Raw genomic sequence first — 7,219 nt, 5'->3', positions numbered from 1 at the left:
TCAAATCATAAAGAATCAAGTTTTGAGCATTGTAGCATCGTCTGTCGTGAAGATATGTATCACCATGGTAACGTATTGGCAAAAAAGACAGTGATACCACGGAGCTATTGATACCTATAGGCGGCAGAACGCGAGACACAGACCATGCCGACATTGGAATAAGGGAAAACAAATTTTCATGTGACAGTTCACATTGTTAAAGGGATGGTCCGGGCTGAAAATATGTATATCTAAATAAATAGAATGAATTTCACAAAGCAAAATGCTGAAAATTTCATCAAAATCGGATAACAAATAACGAAGTTATTACATTTTCAAGTTTATCAATATGAGCAGTTATAAGCACATCGTCATGAATATTCATTAGGTGGGCTGATGATGATGATGACGTCACATCCCCACTTTCCTTTTTCTTATGCTATTACATGAAATCATAAATGTATCATTTGTCATACTTGTGTAAATGATGTGTCTCCATTATGATGAAATAAGTTGCGGCAATAAATAACTAATGCACTTAATCAGTTTTCAATCCAATTGTTTTAGTTCTTGGTAGAAATTTTTTGAATAAACCTAATTTCATGTAATAAAATACAAAAAAACAAGTGGGGATATGACATCATCAGCCCATCTAATGAATATTCATATAGACATGCCTAGAACTGTTTCACCGGAATAATGCAAATCTTTAAAATTCAATAACTTTGTTATTTGTTATCCGATTTTGATCATATTTTCAGCATTTTGCTCTGTGAATTTTACTCTATTTATTGAGATAGAAATATCTCCAGCCTAGATCATCCCTTTAAAAGCTACTGAAAATTCATGCACCTGATTGGTTGAGAAGTTAGAGAATATCAGTAAGTGAAAATCATGGTCAAAACTGTTCATGACACGCTCGTCAGGTGAACGTATGACATCATCAGCTAATTGAACTGAATGATTTAAATAGCATTGATACATTTCTAGAATACCCCCCCCCCCTCCCCTCCATCGTTATCGCTTTCAAAATTCAAAGTATTTCTGGCCTACTTATGTCATGTTGGATCTTTTTCCATAATGAATCATATATATATTCAGTCTACTACCTGTTTACAAGTCTGACCTACTTATTAATGATACGAAACCACGCGACATGTTGGTTCATAAAATGGTTGTCATGACAATGATGTATCGATCAATTATCGGGATTGTTTTCCTCAATGGACAAGAGGAGATCTGTTTGCATGATGTTGCTAGGGTGTTTAAACTCTGCACGATTGCCTGACTTTGATTGATTAGTTTTGATGGTCAATTCGGCCTTCTCCTCAGTAAAACGTTTTCATATTGTGAAAAGATGTTTTTTTCTTAGTTGTGTGCCCTGTTTTCCGTCGTTCCCTCCCTGGCTTTTGCCATTGTTTAGGGTTATTTTATTCATCTTTACAAAGTTACAATCAACTTGATTAGAACGAGGGTTTTATTTTTCTTGTGAAAAAAATGTTAACTTTTGATTTGAATGTTTGCTGTTTTCATCGATAATGATTCTTTTTTATTTTTTTCTCTTTTTAATATCCATGTTTCTACAGCTCCTCGTCTTCAAATGGTAAACCCGTCCAATAGCAGTTCGACAACCAAACATCTTGGTGAACAGACTTACATGCAATGTGAAGGGGAAGGCTTTCCGGCACCTCTTATCGCATGGACGAAAGATGGCGCTATACTACCTGGTGATCATACAAACATTGCTGTACAGACAATTGGTGGACCGCAAGAGAATCAAGCCACTGGATGGCTGCTCGTGAGTTTGTCCTCTAAGGAAAACCAACTGAGAGATGATATAGAATTATGATAATGAAAGTAGAAATGGACATATTACGTGTTCTGTAACAAAGGAAATTGTTTAGAGAGTAATTATAACAAAGAAAAAACATAACATTTGAAAGAACGGAACATGTTTCAATATGATCACATCTTATTATAACTATACTACATATTTTAGTCATTGACATCTAAGGACTTATGTATTATTTTGCATCTGCTTTCTTCCACAAGATAATAACGAAAAGAAAACATAACATTTGAAAGAAAGGAACATGTTTCAATTTGATCACATCTCATAATCATACTTAATATTTAATTCATTGACATTTATATACTTAGTTATTAATCTGCATTTGTTCTCTTCCAAAGTTTCTTCTTTAATCTCGGCAATAACCAACTGCATCTTACCAATATCTTTTTTATTGGCTAATGACAAAAAAATTAAAATACGCTCCCGGTCACATCTGCCAACCAAACGCAGTCACCTTATCCTTACCCCTCCCCCAATCGCTCCCTTCGTTACATGAATATGGTTGTACTGCATAATATTCATATTATACTAATTGATATTCTGGGTCATGCTCTGAAAGGTTCTTTTTTTTTTAAACCCCTTTCCAGATATCCCCAGTCACACAGGCGGATGTCGGGGAATACACCTGCGAGGTGACGAACGGTGAGGGCGACATTCTCCGAGCTTCTATGTTTCTTGACGTTACAGATCCGTAGACTAATACACTGAGAACTGGATTGAGAAATGTCAGCAAAATATGATATCAGAGAGAAGGAAGATAAATTCTTTGGAATGCGGAATGTCAGCTTAGAAGTCATTATTTTACTCATACCTTCTGGTTAAACTCATGCATGCGATGTTTGCAGCACAATCTAAAGTAATTCAATATTCATATCCATGGCATCCAGGAATCTGTTGTTCTCTGTGATTTTGCCACTGCCCTAATAAACCTTTTTGGCCTACTTAATAAGTGTTTTTCGAAGAAATTAATCCTGGAATGGTTACCTGTCATGCTAAGCCAAATTTAATCGAGAGAATAGTTGTGGATTATGAAAATCTGTTGATCTTTTCTTTGATACATATCAGTGCCATAATATCCTTGCTTACAGTATTACACAATCCTATATATCTATCTTTCTTTATGATAGAACGACATATCATAGGAATTTCAGAAAATGACATTAAATAGGAAAGTGCACAAATATATCATAAGTGGCTTAGAATAGTGCTGTTTGCATTACATTAATAACGTCATAGGCCTATTTAATATTAATCTGCAGGCACAGACAGACCCTGATTGAAACTTTGATCAACAAGTGTGTCTCCACGCAAAGACTAGCGCATACAAAACTTGCTTTGATGGCCTTCAGTACACAAGGCATGAGTAGGCTGCACATTCAGACCCTGAACTCGAGTGAAGGGTTTGCACAGCAGGACTAATTTAATATCGCCATGAAGCTTGTTTGTTTATTTATTGTCAATTAAAATCCTTCATAGATTTTGTGAGACAGAGTGTTTCAGTGTGGTTATGTTTTTTGTCGTTACTTTTTACTGCCATTGATGATATCAGGGGCGCGTTTCATGAAAGGGATATTTTATCCGACAAGAACCATTTTATCCAACAGTTACCATAGTAACAATGGCTCTCAGCAAATCAGAATCAAAGAAAGATGTCAGATCTGAAAACTTGTCGGACAAAAATGTTGACTGATGAAACACTCCCCAGCTGCAAATCTGGGCCCCGTCTAATTGCAAAGACTTACCATGCTTTCGGTATATCATACTCATAATGCGATAAATAAAAAAAACCTCTTAAGGACGTTCCACAGTTAAAGTGAAATCCATGTCATTTTCACCAAACTTTGCACATAGATACTTTAGAACCTTAATATTCGAAAAATGCAAAAATTAACATAGGTCCATGTGCTTGATTTTTTGCTATAGAACTTAAAAGTTCACCCAAATTGATGTTCTTAAGAATTGCGCATTCAAAAGAATTTGGCATTTTTAGACCGCCCAAGATTACTACAATGACTTTAAACCTGTATTACTCAGTCAAAATACATGAAAAAGTCATCAAATTTCGCAAGATAATTAATAATTGTATCGTTAGAATGGATAATATATTTATAGTGCTATTTGTTTGCAATTTTAAGTTTAACAGCACTGTCAGTTCTTAAAAATGGCGTAAGAGATAACAAAATCCCAATCTAAAAAATGTGAAATTTCAGTAACAAACTACAAAAGTACAATAAATGCTGCACTTTATTCAAAATCCATGTCATTTTCACCAAAATTTGTAGAGTTGTAGAGGAAGGTATATCTAAGAGGAACAAACATTAAAAAATAGGGGTTCATGTGCTTGTTTTTAAACTATCAGTATTTTTATTAGAGCAAATGTGCTTTTTAAAACACCAAAAATGCGCCGAATGCTTTGTATCTATGTGAAGAAAAAAATCAAACCACTCTACCATTTATTCTAACTCGGGGTAATATTCGTGATTCTTGACAGCACTGCAGAGTAAAGTATTTGAAATTGTAGAGAATCTTTTTTTGAATGGTCCATGGAATAATTCAATTTTTTAGCTTCATGAAATAACGCATCGGATCTGCAGTTAGAGTGCAGATGATGAGAAAAATCAGCACATACCCGCAGTTTATTAATCACCTGTTCATCCATTGTGACGTCAGCGCGCAGAGTGTAAACTATGCGCAGATCATAATGCGCACAAACATAACTGTGGAACGTCCTTAAAACAAGTTTATATTAATCGCAATTTGAGTTTGAATCTATTGCAACTACTTGTGAGCTGAGGCCCTGTTGTCCATTTAACCACGGAACACATGCAGATATATTATGTTTGAATATACGGCTTGACCTTGTATGATCTTAATTTAATGGAAATTATAATCTCTTTTTAAAACCAGGGCTCCGTAACACAAAGAATAGCGATCAATCGCTAAATGAACTGATCAATCAATATAATTGATACATGCGCATTTGGTTTAAAATACTGACCAGGGACCAATCAGTGCGGTTCTTTCATATTTGCAATCCATCGCAAACCTTTGTGTTACGGAGCCCAGGTGGGTGTTTCATGAAAGATGTCAGCACTGACTAAATTGTCAGTGCTGACTATTTTAGTGAAATCCTTGCTTTTTATTGACTGAGAAGCACTGGCCTCTGACTGTCACTATTGTAGTTGTCGGAGAAAAAAAACTTGAGTGCTGACAACTTTCATGAAACAGCCCCCTGGTGGGTGTTTCATAAAGCTGTTCGTAAGTTAAGAGCGACTTTAAGAATGACTGGTGATCCTATTGGTAAATGGTATATTCATTGGCGATGGTTCAGCAGTCATTCTTAAAGTCGCTCTTAACTTACGAACAGCTTTATGTAATGGCCCCCTGAACTGGTTGATTCCATTCTATCAACTTAGTTAATTACGTGTAATATCAGTTGAAATTGGCTCACCAAATGTACATTCAATATAAAGTCTTCAGGCTTTGCTTATCAAAAACGTACATTTTCACTTGTGAATATAGAAATATACGTTTCTTATATACCCTTTATATACATACACTTTAAGAAATAGGTTCAACTTTGCACCATCAGTGTCATTATTCTTTAAAGGAAGGCACACACCTTGCAATGTTAGACTGGGGGCACATTTAAAAATAAAATTTGCATTTATTCCCCATTTGTAAGAAAGGAAAGCACCTTTGCATTTATTCTGCATTTAATTTGTCAGAAAGGAGATTTGTCCCAATTTCTGAAAAGTTATTTTTTTCCAGTGTGACACGGGTAAGTGCAAGATTGAACCTAATTGTCTTAGCCTGCATTGGCGGTAGATTAGAGGACTCTGCTTATACAGTAGTGTCTCGCATGTGCCATGTAAATCGCAATAGCATTGAATTCAAACGTTGTGATAAATGCAATGAAGATGGATTCTGCTGTTGTAATTTGATTTCACTCCACAGAAGCTCAATCAATATTATGGATCTATGTGTTTACATGCATTAATATAATTTGACGATGACGTCGTTCGCCTTTTCGTCTCCAGCTGTACCTCTGTCATATTTAACACTATATTGTTTACTCATTTGACCATTTCCATTTTCCCAATTCCTTCTCAACAAATACAATATAAAAAGTAGAAATTCATATTAAGTAAGTGATGATTTATTTGACTGATTATTATACCAATTTATCAACACATATACCAATCCAAACATTAAACGTCTGACAAAACAGAAAGGATCATAAACGATCCCAAAATCAGGAAAAGGGGAGGGGGTTGGGGAAAATGAATTTACGACCAGTTATTGAGATTGACAAAAGTCTTTTTGTCCCTGGCGTTCCAACGACCCAATTCTATTTACATGTGTATCGCGTTAATGTATGATATGTTTCCTCTTTACAGTGAGAAATATCAAATATAATCATGGAAATATATCACGATAATGATGATAGATTTCTTTTGAAATAGTTTGCTGCTTTACAATGCGAAAGATCATAATCATATTATAATAACAGAAGTTTCTTTCGAAATAATGTATTGCCTTAGTAAAGAAGCTTTAAATAATCTATGTCAACATTAGACCGGGGGTATTATTGTGTTTGCCCATGTAAAGGTATTTTTCTCTTTTTTTCTAAGTACCTTCATCATTGAAAAATAAAAAAATTCCCTATTCCTCTTATTGCACCATGTGTTGCATCGATGGTATAGGTCCAATAAAGGGGATTCCCGTTATGTTATTTTGACCTGTAATTCAGACAGGGGTTTTCCCCGTTGAAGAATTTCAGATTTTTCAGATATTATTGGAGAGCAAAAAAAATGCAAGATATTAATCACCAATTCACCACTTTCACTTACCATCACTGCCCATTATACAATTTGAAATAAGAGTAAAACCGAAAAAATATAGGCCTATGCTCCCTTCCATACAGTGCCACAATTATGACTACTGTGTTGTTCTATTTTTAACATAGGACATTTTCTTGCTCTAACAGACATGCAAAATATGTTTCATAAGTTTTTGCACACATATCAATATTCACTGAAATGTCTCATTCTCTACCGTATTTCGCTGGAAAAAAAAGTCATCCCAATACCCCCATTTAAACCGTTTGTGTGCCCAAACTCCATTGCGCAGTATATATGCGATGGTAAAATATTACATTTTCTACTAAGTTGCTAGCTACCTCGCAACCAATCGTTCTTCAGGCTTCATTGTCTCTCATTGTATGATCAGCTGTTGGGGGTTCAAAGGTTATGTTTAACTGATGGAAATATACAAGCAAATTTCAATCAATGCTATATTTTCATTCCACGGTGTGAGCTCAAAATGTTCAGTTTCACTGGAGTAAATAGCTTATTTCCTTGCTCGTATGCCAACATGATCTGTCAT

At 35.1% G+C, this 7,219-nt stretch overlaps 1 long non-coding RNA gene across 1 annotated transcript; it reads left to right on the top strand.

Moving 5' to 3' along the window:
- The first annotated feature begins 1,562 nt into the window (after positions 1-1,562).
- LOC129272925 (uncharacterized) lies at positions 1,563-3,316 on the top strand. The gene is made up of 2 exons (XR_010295297.1): positions 1,563-1,777; positions 2,419-3,316. It is a non-coding gene; the product is annotated as an uncharacterized LOC129272925 (long non-coding RNA).
- The last annotated feature ends 3,903 nt before the right edge of the window (positions 3,317-7,219 follow it).

Source organism: Lytechinus pictus, chromosome 12, assembly GCF_037042905.1.
Source record: "Lytechinus pictus isolate F3 Inbred chromosome 12, Lp3.0, whole genome shotgun sequence".
In the NCBI taxonomy this organism is placed as follows: Eukaryota; Metazoa; Echinodermata; class Echinoidea; order Temnopleuroida; family Toxopneustidae; genus Lytechinus; species Lytechinus pictus.
This window is presented reverse-complemented; position numbering and strand designations above follow the sequence as displayed.